This window comes from Giraffa tippelskirchi, chromosome 10, assembly GCF_054371585.1.
Source record: "Giraffa tippelskirchi isolate mGirTip1 chromosome 10, T2T-mGirTip1v1.2.pri, whole genome shotgun sequence".
Lineage (NCBI taxonomy): Eukaryota > Metazoa > Chordata > Mammalia > Artiodactyla > Giraffidae > Giraffa > Giraffa tippelskirchi.
Genome location: NC_137284.1, coordinates 160,681,089 through 160,699,463, shown reverse-complemented (window position 1 = coordinate 160,699,463; position 18,375 = coordinate 160,681,089). Strand labels below are relative to the sequence as shown.

The window sequence follows — 18,375 nt, the reverse complement described above, 5'->3', positions numbered from 1 at the left end:
CAAATTGGGAAAGGAGTATGTCAAAGCTGTATATTGCCACCCTGCTTATTTAACTTATATGCAGAGTACATGAGAAATGCTGGGCTGAATGAGGCACAAGCTGGAATCAAGACTGCCAGGAGAAATATCAATAACCTCAGATATGCAGATAACACCAGCCTTATGGCAGAAAATGAAGAACTAAAGAGCCTCTTGATGAAAGTGAAAGAGAAGAGTGAAAAAGCTGGCTTACAACTCAACATTCAGAAAACTAAGATCATGGCATCCGGTCCCACCACTTCATGGCAAAGAGATGAGGAAACAATGGAAACAGTGACAGACTATCTTTTTGGGCTCCCGAATCACTGCAGATGGTGACTGCAACCATGAAATTAAAAGATGCTTGCTCCTTGGAAGAAAAGCTATGACAAACCTAGACAGCATATTAAAAAGCAAAGACATTACTTCACCAACAAATGTCCGAATAGTCAAAGCTATGGTTTTTCCAATATCCATGAACGGATGTGAGAGTTGGACTATAAAGAAGGCTGAGAGCCGAAGAATTGATGCTTTTGACCTGTGGAGTTGGAGAAGACTCTTGAAGGGTCCCCTGGATTGCAAGGGATCCAACCAGTCCATTCTAAAGGAAATCAGTTCTGAATATTCATCGGAAGGGCTGATGCTGAAACTGAAACGCCAATACTCTGGCCACCTGATGCAAAGAATTGACTCACTGGAAAAGACCCTGATGCTGGGAAAGATTGAGGGCAGGAGGAGAAGGGGACGACAGATGGTTGGATGGCATCACCGACTCAATGGACATGAGCTTGAGTAAGCTCTGGGAGTTGGTGATGGACAGGGAAGCCTGGCATGCTGCAGTCCATGGGGATGCAAAGAGTAGGACATGACTCAGCGACTGAACAGAAAGGCTGTAACTGCAGGAAAAGGGGACGAGAAAAACTCCCCAGCGAACCAGAAAACGGGACAACTGAGAATCGAAGCATGAAGCCACAGAACTGCGGAGGCAATGCCACTACCTCCACTAACCCAGTGCCCCCAGCACGCCAAAGCTACCAAATGCAACGCAGCACGGGGACACCGAGAAAGCTGTGCTGGGGAAGCTTACTGCTCAGTCACTCAGTCGTGTCCGACTCTTTGTGACCCCGTCAACTGCAGCCCACCAGGCTCCTCTGCCCACGGGATTCTCCAGGCAGGAATACTGGATTGGGCTTCCGTTTCCTCTTCCAGGGGATCTTCGGACCCAGGGGCCAAACCCGCATCTCCTGTACTGCTGGCGTGTTCTTTACCACTCATTCCCAGGAGAGCAGTTAACTCCACCACCAGGCTGTGCACACCTGATGGGTGTGGAGAGTTTTCAGTGAGCTATGGAGATCTAATGCCCACACGGTCACTGCTGCCAATAAGACTGTGTCATTCATTCAGAGTCACTAAGAAACCAGGTCTTAAATGTTATCCCTCCAAAGAAATGATAATCTCATAATGAAAGGGGTGGCCGCTAACTCAGGTGGCAATCACAGCAATATATAAACAATTCAAATAAGCATGTCTCCAGTCAATTATACCTCATTTTTTAAAATAAAACGTAACTTTATCGACGAGAGGAAGGAGCACACAGGAAACTTTGTGAAAAAGCACAAAGCAGGACTTTAGTATTTTTTTATTTTCTTTATTTTTATGTAATATTTGTTTAGTGGGAATAATTCTTTTGGGGGGGGAATAATTCTAAGTGTTCAAATTCTAAGTGTTCTGTAAACATTAACTCATTTAATTCAAATACTTTAGTAAAACAATAACAAAATTAAGATCAGTGATATCCTAAAACTGAACATCTTGTTTTTCTAGCTTCATCCGGACAACTGGCATTGAACCTTGGCTAAGCTTACGGTATGGGCTGTGCACCTTAATTTCATTAAAACTGCATTTTTTAAAAAACTACAAATGACCTTTGAATAAGGTGGGTTTGGCTGCACAGGTCTACTTGCATGCATATTTTTCGCAAAAAACATATTGATAAAAATTTTTTTGGAGGCTTACAACAACTTGAAAAAGCTCACAGAAGAACCATGTAGCCTAGAAATACTGAAAAAAATTTTAAACAGTTTGTCAAGAATGCAAAGGCATAAGGGAGTGACATTTAACACAAAATGATTGAACAGCAACATTTTAGTTTTCTGTTCTGTAACTCTGCTTTCAAAGGATTACATATTCACACAGTGTATCTCTCCCTCCAACATCAGTTTATCACCATAGATAGGTTTTTTTAAAAAAAGTGTGTTTCCAATACTGTTTTATGAATGAGTGCAATACTGCACGTCACAACGGATTCACTAGCGTATGGGCTATCGTGAAACAATCGTATCAATTACACCAGGCAACCATATAGCAATCATACTGCTCCCACTTCATTATAAGGGATGAATTATGCTTATAAACAACCGTGAATTTCTTCTTTACATTATCTTTTCAGTTTTCTTGGCCTGTGTTACTAATAGGTCTACAGGATTTGGTATCATGTAAGACAATATTGATGTAGATACTGACAGACAATCCATCTTGTAAAAATATAAACTTATGGTATCAATAAATAAATACAGTGAATACAATTTCTCTTTAAAAATTTTTTTAGTATTTTCTCTAGCTTACTTTAAGAATACAGCAACGTAACACACAAAGTATGTGCTAATCAATGTTGCGTTATCAGTAAGACTCCAGCCAGCAGCAGGCTATTAGGTAAGTTTTGGGGGAGTCAAGAGTCATGCACAGCTTTTCAACTGTGGGAGGTCTGCACCTGTAAGTCCCACACTGCTCAAGAGTCAACTGTACCCTCAAGAGACAGAAAAAAATCCAAAGTCACGGGGCAGGAAAGATGCACAAGGCAACACCAGGAAGCGTGTGTCAGCAGCAGGAGTCTGTGGGAGGGAGCAGTGGGACACGGCCGATGGGGAACCACAGAGTCACGTGGGTAAACTCCCAAGGCCTCAACCGCTTCCAATCAGGAAGCGCATCACAGGGGCAAAGGAAACATCCCCACGGGGCTGGATGGGAGCGGGAGTGGGGAGCTGCCGTTTAGTGGGTACAGAGTTCCAGAGCGGGAGGACAGAAATGTCCTGGAGATGACGGTGCTGATAAAACACACAACAGTGTGAACGTAATACCCCTGAAGCGTTCACTCAGAACAGGGTGCATTTTCTGTCATGAAAAAAATGAGCTGTGCCGCAATTCATAAATAAACACATTTTTAAAAAGACACACCCACAATCATATGCTTAATCGGACAGAGACGTAACTTGTAAGATCTGAGCACATTTAACAGACCTGATGTAATGGGACATAAAACAGGGACCTGGAACTAACAACTAGCAAATACCAAGCATACACCCACAAGATGGGGTATACCTACAGGATATCTGAGACCACAAAGAAACAGCTGTGGAAACAAACGTTGTTTAAGAAAGCCTTTGGGTCAAAAAAATTATAAGGATGTTAGGATATTCAGACGTACATGAACTACGTTATCAATTTCATCAACTGGACAAGTGAAATTAAGGACCTCAAATACATTAATAAAAGCTACAGACATTAGAAGGTTAAGAACTCGAAACAGACAAGATTTGCCATTCTTTAGAATATAAAAATATTAATATTTTCATTAAATAAAATCCCAGAATTTTAAATTACAAATTAGAAAAAACTGTATGGTTACTATTTCCCTGTAATTTATCCACTTTAACGTTAAAATCAGCTATGACAGATACGTAACAGAGATTAACAAAATACTAACTGGAGAATGTACCTTTGGGTACATGGTTGTTCAATGTACAGTTTTTTTTTGATTGTGTCTGCGTATGCTCAACATAAAGTGTTGGGGATCTTGTTTTCAATCCAATCAGATTTGGGAGTGAGCACCCAATTATAAATATAAAAGTCTTCCTCACTGGTAGTTCCACAATCCAAAGCACACTGCTCAGAAGACACGGCTGGTAGGCACCCAACAACTGCACCTCCGGGGATGAGACACCTGCCCACGGCCAAGGGCAGCTGGAGCACAGTGGGAACCGGCAGGCGGCCACCTGCGCTTCAATCTGCTAACAACTGACTCTCGGCTAAGGTAGGACTTGACTAACTGACCCTCTGCCGACAAGTGACTCCCTCCGTGGTTACTGACTTCTGAGCTCCAGCTGCTGCTGCTACGAGGGGACAGCTCAGTGCCCAGCAGAAACTCGGGATGTGGGGAAACCCTCCCAGACCACGGTCACCAAAGGGACGAGGGGAGAAGCCTCAGGCCAGAGCTACCCTCTCCCAACAGGAAGCCACTGCCTGAACCACATGCGACCAGATCACGAGTGTAGCAGATGCCACCACTCAGACACTGCAGAAGGTCCACAGGCGGGGACAGACTCCTGCAGAGCACAAGCCACACCACGTGTGCACCAGGACCCAGGGAAAGGAGCAGCGACCCCACCGGAGACTGAGCCGGACGTGCCCGTGAGTGTGCTAGGGTCTCAGTTTTCCCCAGAGCCAGTCCCTCCCTCCCATCAGGAAGCGTTGCACAAGCCTCTTATCCTCATCCCTCAGAGGACAGACAGAAGCAAGAACTACAATCCCACAGCCTCCAGAACCAAACACACAATCACAGAAAGCGAACCAAAATGATCACATGGACCACAGTCATGTGTAACTCAATGAAGCTATGAACCATGTCGTGCCTGTCCACCCAAGACAGTCAGTATTAAAACCTTCGCAATCAAAGACGGAGACGCTCTACACAGTCAGCAAAATGAGACCTGGAGTCAGCTGTGCCTCTGCTCAATCATCAGCGCCTTGTTGCAAAATTCGGGTTTAGACTGAGAGAAGAAGGGAAAACCACTAGGCTATCCAGGTAAGACCTAAATTAAATCCATTCGGATTATGCAGTGGAGGTGACGAATAAATTCAAGGGATTAGATCTGGCAGACAGAATGCCTGAAGAACTGTGGACGGAGATCTGTGTCACTGCACAAGAGGCAGTGAGCAAACCCATCCCTAAGAAAAAGAAACGCAAAACGGCAAAGTGGTTTTCTGAGGACTTACAAAAAGCTTAGAAGAGGAACGGAAGGCAAAGGTGAAAGGAAGCAATATACCTAATGAATGCCGAGTTCCAGAGAATATCAAGAGATAGAAAGGCCTTAAGTGTGCAATGCAAAGAAACAGACGGAAACAATAGAACGGGAAAGACTCGCGATTTCTTGAAGAAAACTGGAGATACCAAGGGAACATTTCATACCAAGATGGGCTCAATAAAGGACAGAAACGACAGTGACATAGCAGAAGCAGAGAGATTAAGAAGAGGTGGCAAGAATACACAGAAAAACTATACAAAAAGGTCTTCATGACTCAGAAAACCATAACAGTGTGGTCATTCAATCTAGAGATCGCCTGACATCTCAGAGTGCGAAGTCAAGTGGGCCTTGGTAAGCATCACTATGAACAAAGCTACTGGAGGTGATGAAATTTCAGCTGAGCTATTTCAAATCCTAAAAGATGATACTGTTAAAGTGCTGCACTCAATACGCCAGCAAATTTGGAAAACTCAGCAGGGGCCACAGGACAGGAACGGTCAGTTTTCATTCCACTCCCAAAGAAAGGCAATGCCAAAGAATGTTCAAACTACCGCACAATTGCACTCATTTCACATGCTAGCAAGGTAAAGCTCAAAATTCTTCAAGCCAGGCTTCAACAGTACGTGAACCAAGAACTTCCAGATATACAAGCTGGGTTTAGAAAAGGCAGAGGAACCAGAGATCAAATTGCCAACATCTGCTGGATCCTAGAAAAAGCAAGGCAAATCCAAAAGAAACCAACTTCTGCTTCACTGATTACACTAAAGCCTTTGACTGTGTGGATAACAACAAACTGTGGAAAATTCTTCAACAGATGGGAATATCAGACCACCTTACCTGCCTCCTGAGAAATCTGTATGTAGGTCAAGAAGCAACAGTTAGAACCAGACACGGAACAACAGACTGGTTCAAAACTGGGAAAGGAGTCACGTCAAGGCTGTATATTGTCACCCCGCTCATTTAACTTATATGTAGAGTAAGCACATCACGCGAAATGCCAGACCGGATCAATCACAAGCTAGAATCAAGACTGCCAGGAGAAAGGTCAACAACCGCAGATGATACCACTCCAATGGCAGAGAGCGAAGAGGAGAGTGAAAAAGCCAGCTTAAAACTCAACATTTAAAATACGAAGATCATGGCATCTGGTCCCATCACTTCATGGCAAATACATGGGGAAACAATGGAAACAGTGGCTGACTTTATTTTCCTGGGTCCAAAATCACCGCAGACGGTGACTGCAGCCATGAAATTAAGACACTTGCTCCTTGGAAGAAAAGCTGTGACAAACCTGGACAGCGTATTAAAAAGCAGAGACTTCACTTTGCTGACAAAGATCAACTTAGTCAAAGCTATGGTTTTTCCAGTTGTCATGTACGGACGTGAGAGTTGGACCATAAAGAAGGCTGAAAATGTTAGTCACTCAGTTGTGTCCGACTCTTTTCGACCCCATGGACTGCAGCCCACCAGGCTCCTCTGTCCACAAAATTCTCCAGGCAAAAATAGTGGAGGGGGTTGCCATTCCCTTCTCCAGGGGCTCTTCCCAACCCAGGGAATGAACCTGGATCTATCTGACCCACCAGGAAAGGCTGAGTGTCAAAGAATGGATGTGTTTGAAGTCCGTTGCTGGAGAAGACTCTTGAGGGCCCCCTGGACTTCAAGGAGATCAAACCCGTTGATCCTAAAGGAAATCAACCCCGAATATTCACTAGAAGGACTGATACTCAAGCTGAAGTTCCAATACTCTGGCCACCTGATGCAAAGAGCTGGCTCACTGGAAAAGACCCTGATGCTGGGCAAGACTGAGGGCGGGAGGAGAAGGGGGTGACAGAGGATGAGATGGCTGGCTGGTGTCGCTGACTCGATGGACAGGAGTCTGAGCGCACTTCAGGAAACAGGGAGGGACAGGGGAGCTCGGCGCACTGCAGTCCACGGGGTCACAGTCAGACACACCTGCGCGAGTGAACAAGACACCTTTGGTCCCAGTTCAAAGCTCACAATTTCCTAAGTCCAATCACTTCGCCCTGTATTGGCAATAATGTGCCAGGGGCTGTGCTGACGGTGGTGGGAAGAGCAAGACCCTAGAGGCAGGCAGCACAGACGTGGCAGGATGGGCCTCAACTCGGGCCATGCCCGCCAGAGGTGACCGCTGCTAGCCCTGCAACACCCCTGGGAAGAGCCATCCCCCGCAGGACCTGCACTGGGCTGGGGGGCGCACAGCGTCACAAGCACCCACCCGGGGACAGAGCCACTCTGTGGTGGGGCTGTTTCTTTCTCAGTGGAGACTGCCCCGGAAGGAAGTGCGGACGGCTGGGGTGAGACCAGCTGGACACCCCGGCTCTGCAGCCACCTCCTGACAAGCACGCCTTCACCACAGTCCTGGCCAGCACCCGGCCGGCCCACCGCTTGAACTTTACTCTGATATAAGGTCACGAGGAAATGCTTCCCCGTTAACACCCAGGCACATTTCCAGGGCTCAGGCTGGCAGGCTCGGCAAGCCTGAGCACACGGGGGCTCCTCCCAGAGGCCCCCAGTCCGCCCTCCGCCTGCCCCCCTCAGCCAGCGGTGGGACGCCGGGGCTCAGAGCCCTCTCACCCCACTCCCGCTCCGCTATTTAAATACCGTTTATGGAGCGATGATTCCCTCATGTTAGCCCCAATCACAAGCCTCACTCTGGCATTTCAGACACAAATAGACAGATGGCCACTCAGCACAGCCACTTGGACGTCTGACAAGACACCCCAAATAGAACATGACCACATCTCATGCTCCGTCCTCCCCACTCCCAGCTGGCCTTTTCCTATAATTCTGCTCCACGGCTGGAAAGCCTCGCCACGCTCGACACCGCTCCACCCCACACACAACAAACCAATCCAGTTTTGTGTGGTTCACTGCAGACCCCTCAAACCCCTTCACTTTTCTCTATCTTTGGTGGCACCAGATAACCTTTCTGAAATCCTGTGGGAGCCTCTTTTCTCACAGCCAAGATGAGCTATAAATATGCAAACGCTATCACAACAGATACAACATGCTGTCCAGACCAGAAAAAAACAGCTCCAAAGGACACGGTCAGCTCCACTGGGGATCCATGGAATGAAGCTCTCCTGCCCTCGCTAACGCTGTGTCTGGAACAGGAAAGGTACAAGATGAGCCTAGGAGATGCTGTCAATCAAGAAAGCAAAGATGCTACCAGCAAAAAGTGCGGGCCTGGTCAAAACAACAAGGCAAGACTGCGGAACAGCGCCAGCTTGGACATGACTAAGAATAAACGATAACTAAGTGCCATCTGAGTTCCTGGACTGGTATCTGGGGCAGGAAGAGAATGTTGGAAGTTGGGGGTGCGGCGCGAAACTGGTGTGATGTGAATGAAGTCTGTAGTTAACAGTACTGTACCAAACTAATTTTTTATTTTTCATAAACACACCATGGTTACATGTTATATTAAGGAAAGCTGGGCAAGAAGCACACAGGAAAACTCTTGTATTATCTCTGCAACTCTTCTGTAAATACCCAATGGTTTCAAAATAAAGTTAAGATCAGAAGGGATTCTGAGCATGAAAAGAATGGCTGGCTTGTATTTTTTCCTTCCAGTTTCATTAAGACATAATTGGCATATACCACTAAGCACATTTAAGGTGTACAGAATCACGATCTGACTTACATCATGACAAAAGTGAAAGTGAAAGTGAAGTCACTCAGTCGTGTCTGACTCCTCTTTGTGACCCCATGGACTGTAGCCCACCAGGCTCCTCCATCCATGGAATTTTCTAGGCAAGAGTACTGGAGTGGGTTGCCATTTCCTTCTCCAGGGGATCTTCCCGACCCAGGGATTGAACCCGGGTCTCCCGCATTGCGGAGAGACGCTTTACCGTCTGAGCCACCAGGGAAGCCCTACAGCATGACAGGATCACCACAACCAGTTTAGTGAACATCCATCATCTCCTGGGGGGCTTCCCTGGGGGCTCAGTGGTAAAGAACCTGCCCGCCAATGCAGAAGACTTGGGTTCAATCCCTCGGTCAGGAAGAGCTCCAAGAGAAGGAACTGGCAACCCACTCCAGTATTCTTGCCTGGGAAATCCCACTGACAGAGGAGCCTGTAGGCTGGCAGGCTACAGTTCATGGGGTCACGAAAGAGTCAGATATGACTTAGCAACTAAGCAACAACAATCATCTCATCTAAATACAAAATAAAAGAGATAGAAAAGTATTTTTTCCTTGTGATGAGAACACTTAGAATTTACTCTTAGCTTTTCTATGTAACATATAGCAGTGTTAATCATATTTCTTATGCTATACCCTGAATCCCTAGTAATTCTCTCTGGTAACTGGAGTGACTGTCATGCGTTTCAAGTACAGACACCAGGGAGGTCCTGTGGTCCCGGGGTCAGCACGCCGCCCTCCACTGCGGGGGGCACAGTGGACCCCACCACTGCTTCTCCTTTCTCAACTGTCAGTGCCGTGGCAGCTCTCCCGGGAAACCTTGGAACTCAACAGTCAACACAAACCGGGCTAAGCCGTGGTCTTCTTCAGCCTGCAGCCACGTTCTCTCCTGCTACCCCCTTTGTGCGACTGTGGCTCTCCAGATACGCCAAGTACAGGGCTTGCCCGATATATTCCACCTTGGGTATCTTGGCCCACTGACTCACCAGATCAAAACCTTTTGGTACCAATTATACCCAATTACTCAGTAAAAACTAAAGTAATTGTGAGCAAATTTATATTTATTTACTAAGTAAAAATAATCGTGACACTTTGGGGACCAAGTTCAGAAGACAGACATGTAAAAAAACTCAGGCATACACAATTCAGAAAGTATGAACAGTGTTGGGGAGAGGTTAGACACAGCGGAGCAAAGAAGTAAGTTTATGGAGGCAGCCTGTGCCATCAGGCCGTGCCACAACTGTAGCCAGCCCGTGCCGTCTTTCAAACTTCTTTCAAAATTGGACTCAATCCTCAAATACTGCCACTGCTTTTTCTTTTTTATCTATTTTTTACTTTACTATATATATTGTCTTTGCTTTCCCATACACTGACATGAATCCGCCACGGGTGTCCATGTGTCCCCTTCCCGAACCCCCCTCCCACCTCCCTCCCCATCCCACCCCTCCGGGTCACCCCGGTGCACCAGCCCCGAGCGCCCTGTATCGTGCGCCGAACCTGGACTGGCGATCCGTTTCACAAATGATAACTGACATGCTTCAGTGCCGTTCTCCCACATCGTCCCGCCCTCGCCCTCGCCCTCGCCACTGCTGTTTGGCCAACGACCTTCAGAGTACCTTCACCAGAGGAGATTCCATCTCAAGAAAGCACTTTCTCTGCGCATGCTTCTAAAGCAGCAGCTCCTCATCCGCTCACACTTTCCTGTAAGACTGTAGCAGTTCAGTCCCATCTTCAGGCTCCACTGCTAGTTCTAGTTCTCCGGCTGTCTCCGCCACATCTGCCGTCACTTCCTCCACTGAGTCTTGAACCCCTGAGTCATCCATGAGGGTCAGAACCAACTTACCCCAAACTCCTGTCAATTATAATTAGCTGGTGTTTTGACCTTTTCCCATGAATTGCAAATATTCTTAACGGCATCTAGAATGTTGAGTCCTTCTCAGAGAGTTTTCAACTGACCTTGCCCAGATCATCAGAGGAATCACTGTCTATGGCCACTATAGCCTTACAAAGTGTATTTCCTGAATAACAAGACTGGAAAGTCTAAAATTACTCCTTGACCCATGGGCTGCAGAACGGAGGTTGTGTCAGCTGGCATGAAAACAACATGAATTTCACTATACATCTCCAGACTTCTTGGGTCACTGTCCATGAGCAGTAATTTTTGAAAGGAATCTTTTAATCTGAGCAGTAGGTCTCAACAGTGGGTGTATAATATTCAGGAAACCACGCTGTCAAGAGATGTGCTGTCATCCAGCCTTTGTTCCGTTTCCAGAGCACAGGCCGAGTCGATTCAGCGTCATTCACAAGGGCCCCAAGATTCAGCGGTGGTCAACGAGCACTGGCTTCAAGCCCCCAGCCCCCCCCCCAGCCCCATCAGCCTCTCACAGGAGAGCTGGCCTGTCCGCAGAAGCTCTGGAGTCAGGCACTGACTGCCCCTCTCTACTGCGAACGTCCCGACAGGGTCCTCCTCCAGCACCAGACTGACTCATCAGCACTGAACGTCTGCGGTGCCGCGCAGCCGCCTTCTCCAGTGACCCGAGCTAGATCTCCTGGATAACCTGCTCCAGCTTCCACATCAGCACGTGCTGCTGCACCTTGCGCTTGATGTTACAGAGACAGCTTCTTTCCTCAAACTTCATGAACCAGCCTCTGCCAGCTTCAGACTTTCCCCGGCAGCTTCCTCATCTCTGTCAGCCTTCACAGAACCAAGAGTTAGGGCCATGCCTGGGCTTTGGCTTAAGGCAATGTTGTGCCTGGTTTAATGATCTCTCCAGACCACGAAAACTTTCTCCACAACAGCAGTAAGGCGATTGTGCTTTCTCACCACTCATGTGTTCACTGGAGTGGCACTTTCCTTCAAGAATCTTTTCTTTGCAATCAGAACTTGGCTGTCTAGCACAAGAGGCCTAGCTCCCAGCCTATCAGCTTTCCACAAGCCTTCATCACTAAGCATGCTCATTCCTGGCTTCTAACTTAAAATGAGACAGGAGACTCTTCCTTTCACTTGAAGAGCCCACTGCAGAGATATAACTGGCCTAATTTCAGTATTGTTGTGTCTCAGGGAACCGGGAGGCCTGAAGAGGGGAAGAAAGATGGTGGGTCAGTGAAGCAGTCAGAACACAGAGTCTTAGATGGTCTTACAAGGGCCCTAAAATAAGTACAATAGTAACGTCAGAGATCACTGCTCACAGATCATTTACATAATAATGAAAACCCTTGAAATATTGTGAGAATTACCAGACTGTGACAGTCACAAAGTGAGCAAACGCTGTGAGAAAAACAGGGCCAATAGACTTGATCGACGCAAGGTTGTCACAAACCACCAATTTGTTTGAAAAAAATAAAAATGCAACACCTGCAATAAAGTGAACCGCTATATAACAGGATCTGCCTGGGCCTGAACTACTACTACGCACATCAAAACCAAAATTATAAATGCTGAAACAAGGAATACTTGTCTGTACTTACCACCAAACATGGTTTCACATCGTAATTAGCTACTATCTCAACGTACCCTGGAAGGAGAGACGCACAGCTGACAAAGAGGTGGTCGTCAGTATGAACACCCAGTTGTTGCAGTCTTTCACCCCTTGACCAGTTCAGTAACACAGATGTCCCCTGCTTTTCCAGAGCTCTCTTCACAATACTTCACCTTTAAGAAAGACCCACATGGAACTTCCCTGGTGGCCCAGCGGCTGGGACTCCATGCTCCCAATGCAGGGGCCCGGGCTGGGGAACTGGCTGCCATGTGTCACGGCCGGGAGTGGGCACGCCACCACTAGAGATGCCCCATGCCACATAAGACCTGGTGCAGCCCGATACACAAGAATAAAAAAAAGGATGCATAAAAAAAACACACATTTAGTACCTGTTTTTGACAATCATGAGAAATTCGAACAGGATTTTCACTTTTATAACAAAAGGAAACGTTAGAGGCAGCGCCCATTCCAGCAGTGAACGGCCACGCGCCTTCCCAGGGACCACACACAGCTCCTCAGCACCGAGCGGCAACAGCTGTGAACTGTGTCTGTGAGCACCTGGGCTTCCCCTCCGTTTATTTTGTGCATCGGTGAGCAAGATGGGTCCTCAGCTCACTGCTTCTTCCCTTCAGGCCTTTGTGGCTCAGAAAGGGTTTCCCAGGCTGCCCCTCCTTCTGAGCGTGGGTGTGACTGCACAGGTCTCACGGGGTACGCACCACAAGGCTGCAAACGCTTAAGACAGAGCTGCAGACCTTCCCAGGGGCAGGGCTCTCCTTCCTCAGCCTGGGTCCTCATCTCAGTGGTTATGGAGGGGGTGCCAGGACAGACTTGTAAATTTTAACTGACAATGGCCCACTCACAGAAGTGCTTCCTTCCCCTCTTCCTCAACTATTCATATGCAAGATTCTAAACAAGCACCTCAGGTGACAGTCACAAATATCCACAAAAGGTGCCCAGTGAGTCAGATCTGAAAAGCCAAGTTTCTTGAACAGCTTAGCTGGTCCCTTTTAAGTTATAACACTGTGTCTCTACTGAATTTCTAAAGAATTTCCAAGTCATTACACATGCCCCATGGTCTCATCGACACTAAAGAACTTATGTGCCCAACATGACTGTTACCAACACATCGGCCTTCCTGCCTCTACATGATGACCCCAAGTCATGTTCCTCAAGCTTGGGGTATGACAAAGACATCTCTGCACTGAGTCCTTTGGCTATTTTGTCCCAAATCTTACCCATCTACACAAATTAAAAGCATGTAACTGGGCTAACCTGACAACCCCGAGAATTCCCTGGCAGCCCAGTGGTTTGGGCTCCTCAATCCCCCTGCAGGAGGCATGGGTCTGATTCCTGGCTGGGGAACTAAGATCCCGCATGCCACACAGCACAGCAAAAAAAAAATTTTAAATAACCATCTTTCCACCCAAGAGACTGTTCTCAAATATCTCTCCATCTAACATCTAAGAAACCTTGCTTTGCTTGCAATAAACATGTTCCTTATTCCTTTCCAATCCAAGAGACTCCATGTTGAAAATGGAGCTGAAGGGGGAAAATCAACGTTCCTCCTTCCAGATAGCTTTGACCCCATAGATTGCTACATATTACACAAGATTTTACATAATGCAACTTGTCTCTTGAAGACATTCTCTATTCTTCAGCTTAAAAAATCAGCAAATCAAAATACTTGTTACTTCTAACTTACAAGTGGAGAAATTTTAAAGTAGGCACCTTGTTTAAATGTTGAATTCATGTTGCGACATGGAACTAATTTTGTGGAACACTATTGCTTAATGAAAGGAAGGAGGCAAGTTTAAAAAGAAACAGATGGCAAACGTGGACAAGTCCCTCCACATCATCTCATTATCTGATGAATGAGATGCAGCACTGAGAGCGGGGAAGGCAAGAGGTAACTGTCATTCCCACAAACCATCTTCCTCCCTATCTTGTTCTTACTCAACATGCCTTCAAGTATTCCAGAAACAAACAAGGGAATTTATTTCCTCTATAACTCAAGATCCAAGACCATTCTCTCATCTGGCAATCATCACCCATTAGACACTTAAAGGTATGACTAACTTCCTTTCATTAAAATAATACACGGCAAGCACTGGTGTTTCATCAGTCCTGGTACTTGTGAACTGAATCTGTACGCTATCTATATTGTTCTCTAGCTCTCCCAAACTCTGGATTCCATTATTAACCACAGAAGGGGCACAGATAAACCAGGAAAAAAGGATCCAATTCAACCAATATTTTCCGAGCACTCTGGGCCCAGGACAACACTACAGTTACAGAAGCACACGATGGAAAATCTACCCAAAGGCCCTCACAGGAGGGCCCAGTGCGCCAGCACAAACACAGTGAAAGAGCAAGCGACAGTCACTCAGTCATATCTGACTCTTTGCGACCCCATGGACTGTCGCCTGCCAGGCTCCGCTGTCCACGGGATTCTCCGGACAAGAACACTGGAGTGGGCTGCCATTTCCCCACCTCTCTTGGTGAAAAAAGCAGGATGAAAATTCCAAAGGACACAAAATCACATGCTGCTGTAAGAAATCGCCATTCCAAAGACATGGGATCTTTGCACCTGAGTTTAAGAAACCTAAAATACCTGAAGCATTCTGACATACAAATAGAGCCACTGCCTCACAGCCAAATGCAATGACTGCTGCTTTTTATTTAGAACAGTCAAGAAGTCCTTACAAATAGGTTAACAATTTTGAGAGAAAACCAAACTATGCCTAAATAAGGTATAGCTTTTGAAGTAAGGTTTAGAATTAGATGGAACCTTCTCTACTTTGATATATACTGCAACACTTAGAAATTTAACTTTTTAGTATTTTTCCCAGAAACTTCCCTCACTTTAAAAATGAAGTATTATCAAAATTTACTTTTTTTCAGTTCAGAAATAAAGTAAAAATTTTACTCTGATAAAAGAATGGATAGGCACAAGCTTGCCCTCTAAAGCACTCTCCAACATTTACTTAAGTAGCATATTGAAACAAAAGGACTCAACTGTTTTTTGTATGTCTCCCTAAAAACAAAAGTTTGAAAAACCCCTTATAATCTGTAATAGAAACACCAATTTCCTCTTGTTGACAAGCCCAGTAAGCCGCCTTCTTCAATCAGGCTTTAAAGCTGCCTTTCCATGCACTCTTCTTACCTTCACCAACTTCTCTTTTCTTCATTTCTCTCACTTTTTTTAAGTTCGACGTTCTCTTAAATTCTATTCACCAAGAGAAACAACAGCACTTCTTAAATCTTGCCATTGATCTCATTCTAATTCACAAATAAGCCTGCAGTTCACCTGCTCTCGCCACTGGGTGGCGTCCTGGACGAATTTTAAGCAAACCAGGTTTATAAAACAGAACACCGGCCTACATTCTAGATCGTTTCCAAGGAAGTGAAAAGGCAAAAACAAAAAACACGCTTTCTAAAAATTCTGTTAAGATATCAAAAGACTGACTACGTTCACTTACTTCTTACCAACAGACACCGAGAGTGACATTTAATACCTTTAAGCATTAACCCAGGTAGCAGCAGCTGACCTTGACTGCAGTCACATAGACTGCACCCCAGTGGAAGGTGAGGTGACCTCTACATCACTAAGCTGACAGGCTGAGGATTACACTGCGATGCTGAAAAACCGAACTGAAAATAACTGTGTCTTCTTTAAAACCATGAAAGGTACAGACGCACTCCACCCCAAACCTGAGTCCAGGTGGAAAACGTCATTGCTGGTGAGGAGCACGATTTTCTGTTTGGAGCTGTCCAAAATAGAGTCAATACAAGGGAAAATGGTTGAGATCAAACACCTAAAACTTCAATGGGTTTGCCTGAAGAGTAAGGCTACTGTTTGCCACTCACTGCAGGTAGTCACACCACAATTCCCTATCCTCCACTTAGCATCCAGAGTATTACTCAAACCATACTCTCCACCCAGCCCTCCAGGTAAGTCCCTCTCCTGCCGCCAGAAATAATTCTCAAATCTACCCCTTTCAGGTCAAGAAAAACGAATTTAAAACAATGGTATTTTTAAGAGGGTGCTGAACACATGTCATATTTTTGGAAAGACCCTTAAATTCCCAACTTTCTCGTATTGTCCGGCACTACACACCAAGCCTGCTTAAGCCAATCTGTAAAACCAACATCTCATCCATCCCCTTTTGTTCTCCTCCCACTTCAAGTCACCCACACCTACAAACGACTAACCCAGCCAATTTACTCCCCAAGTTCATACTCTGCATAACCCCCAAAATCCCACAGCGCCTTAGATAACACGCACAAAGGACACTCATAATGGTGCAGCTGGTAAAGAATCTGCCAGCAGTGCATGAGACCGGGGTTCGATCCCTGGGTTGGGAAGATCCCTGGAGAAGGGAAGGGCTACCCCACTCCAGTGCTCCTGCCCGGAGAATCGCAAGGACAGAGAAGGCTAGCGGCCTGGAGTCCACAGCGTAGCAGAGTCGGACACGAATGAGAGACGAACACACACAAACACACCCACGGGAACTGAGATCTCTGACTGGAGACCAGAGAAGTGCGAATCCAGCTTCCCAGACAGAACCAGGGGAGGGGTGGTCTACAAATAGGTTGGGGAAAGAAGTACAAAATGCCTTTCACAAATCAAGATAACACTGATTGGCTTAACTACTAGAAAAAAAGCGACTAAAACATGAACAAGCGAGTTCAAATATTAAGAGTTTCTCTTTCCTTTTTTGGTCATTCGGCCTAACTCTTCCACTGAATCAATTAGTCGCCTTAGAAGATTCTAGCCATAAAGTCTTAGGACGATTCCACAACTACAACAATAAAAACGTTGAGAATACAAAGGGCGCCGCCCCGCCCACGCTTTCCAGGCAGCCCCCTTGGGTGGGTGCGGAGACCCTCTCACAAAGGCCGTGTCCTTTCCGTGGTTCGTGAGTTAGCAGTGAGATTTAAACGTCTTGACTGGCAACCCATACACACTCTGAAAACGTTTCGCGAGAAAACACAAGTTTGCAATTTCCACTTCTTGCGTCAATTTTTTCCCTACTTGGGCAAAAGTTGACAGAAACTTCAGTTGTATAAACTGCCATACACCCTGAACAGAAACCAAGCGAACCGATTTTTTTGGTAAACTGAAAAGCCAAGCACTTCATTTCGACCATCCATCCACACGCTTCGGAGGAGCCGGCGGGGAGCTCCGGACACTCGGCCCCCCACTCCTCCCGCAAACGCACTTCCCTCCTGGGCTCAGGGACGTCTCCGCGGGGCCTTCAAACACTTAGACCCTCAGCCTCCCACGCGGCAGCTCCCTCGCCCCCTTCCCCAGCCGCTGCTCGGCGACTCCAGCCCCGAGCCCGCCGCTCGGTCCCGGCACCCGCCCGCCCCCAACCGCCGGCGCGGGGCCCCCAGGGCGCCGGGAGGAGGGGGCCGCCGGGACAGGCGGCGGCGGCCAGGAGTTGGAGGGGGAGGAGCGGGGACGGGGACGAGGGGACAGGCCGGAGCCCCCCGACACGCGGCCCCCGCCCTCCCCGGCGCGGCCCGGCCCCGGCCCCGGCCCCACACCAAACCCCGTCTCCAGCCCTCAGGCCCCTTGCCCGAGTCCTCGGCCCCCGGCCCCACACGCCGCAGCCGAGGCCGGGTTGGGCGGGCCGCCGGGCCCTACCCCCGGCCGCCGGCAGCCCTCACCGAGGACGCGGGGGCCGGCGGCGGAAGGCGCGCTGGGGCTACGGCCGGGGCTCCTCGGCTCCGGCGCGGCGGCGCGGTGGCGGAGGCGGCGACGGTCCTCGCGCTTTCCTTTCTCTCCTTTCTCCAACAACAAACAGGAAGTGCGTCAGGCGGCGGCGGCGCGGCGACGACACTTCCGCCCGGCCCTGATGCCGCGCGTGCGCAAAGCCCCGACCGCCCCGACCCCTCCTCCCCCGCCTTCCCGAAGATTCTGCGCGGCCCAGGACGCGGCAGGCAGCGCGCACGCGCAGCCGAGCCCCCGTCGCCGGCAGCCGCGCGGCCCAGCGTCCGGGTTCCTGGCGCGGAGTCCGTGTCGGTTGGGGCCTGAGGCGTGGGCGCTGTGGGTTTTGGTCTTCCCGCCCTGGATTCTGTGGAGTCGCTTCTTGTATTTCTTCAGCCCTCCCTGTCCTACATACCTGGCTCTA

The 18,375-nt window shown here is 47.7% G+C and overlaps 1 protein-coding gene across 9 annotated transcripts in view; it reads right to left on the bottom strand.

Annotated features, from left to right (window-relative positions):
• The window catches only part of DNAJB6 (DnaJ heat shock protein family (Hsp40) member B6), a 54,940-nt gene extending 36,904 nt beyond the window's left edge, over positions 1–18,036 (bottom strand). For 6 of the 9 annotated variants that reach the window (XM_081535505.1, XM_081535504.1, XM_081535509.1 and 3 more), the window contains exon 1: positions 17,912–18,036. The gene's annotated coding sequence lies outside the window, so the exon portion shown is untranslated. Of the gene's footprint in view, positions 1–10,375; positions 10,539–17,911 lie in introns of those variants that run through there. The other 3 variants (XM_081535507.1, XM_081535506.1, XM_081535510.1) reach the window with 1 other exon arrangement.
• Between the last annotated feature and the right edge of the window lie 339 nt (positions 18,037–18,375).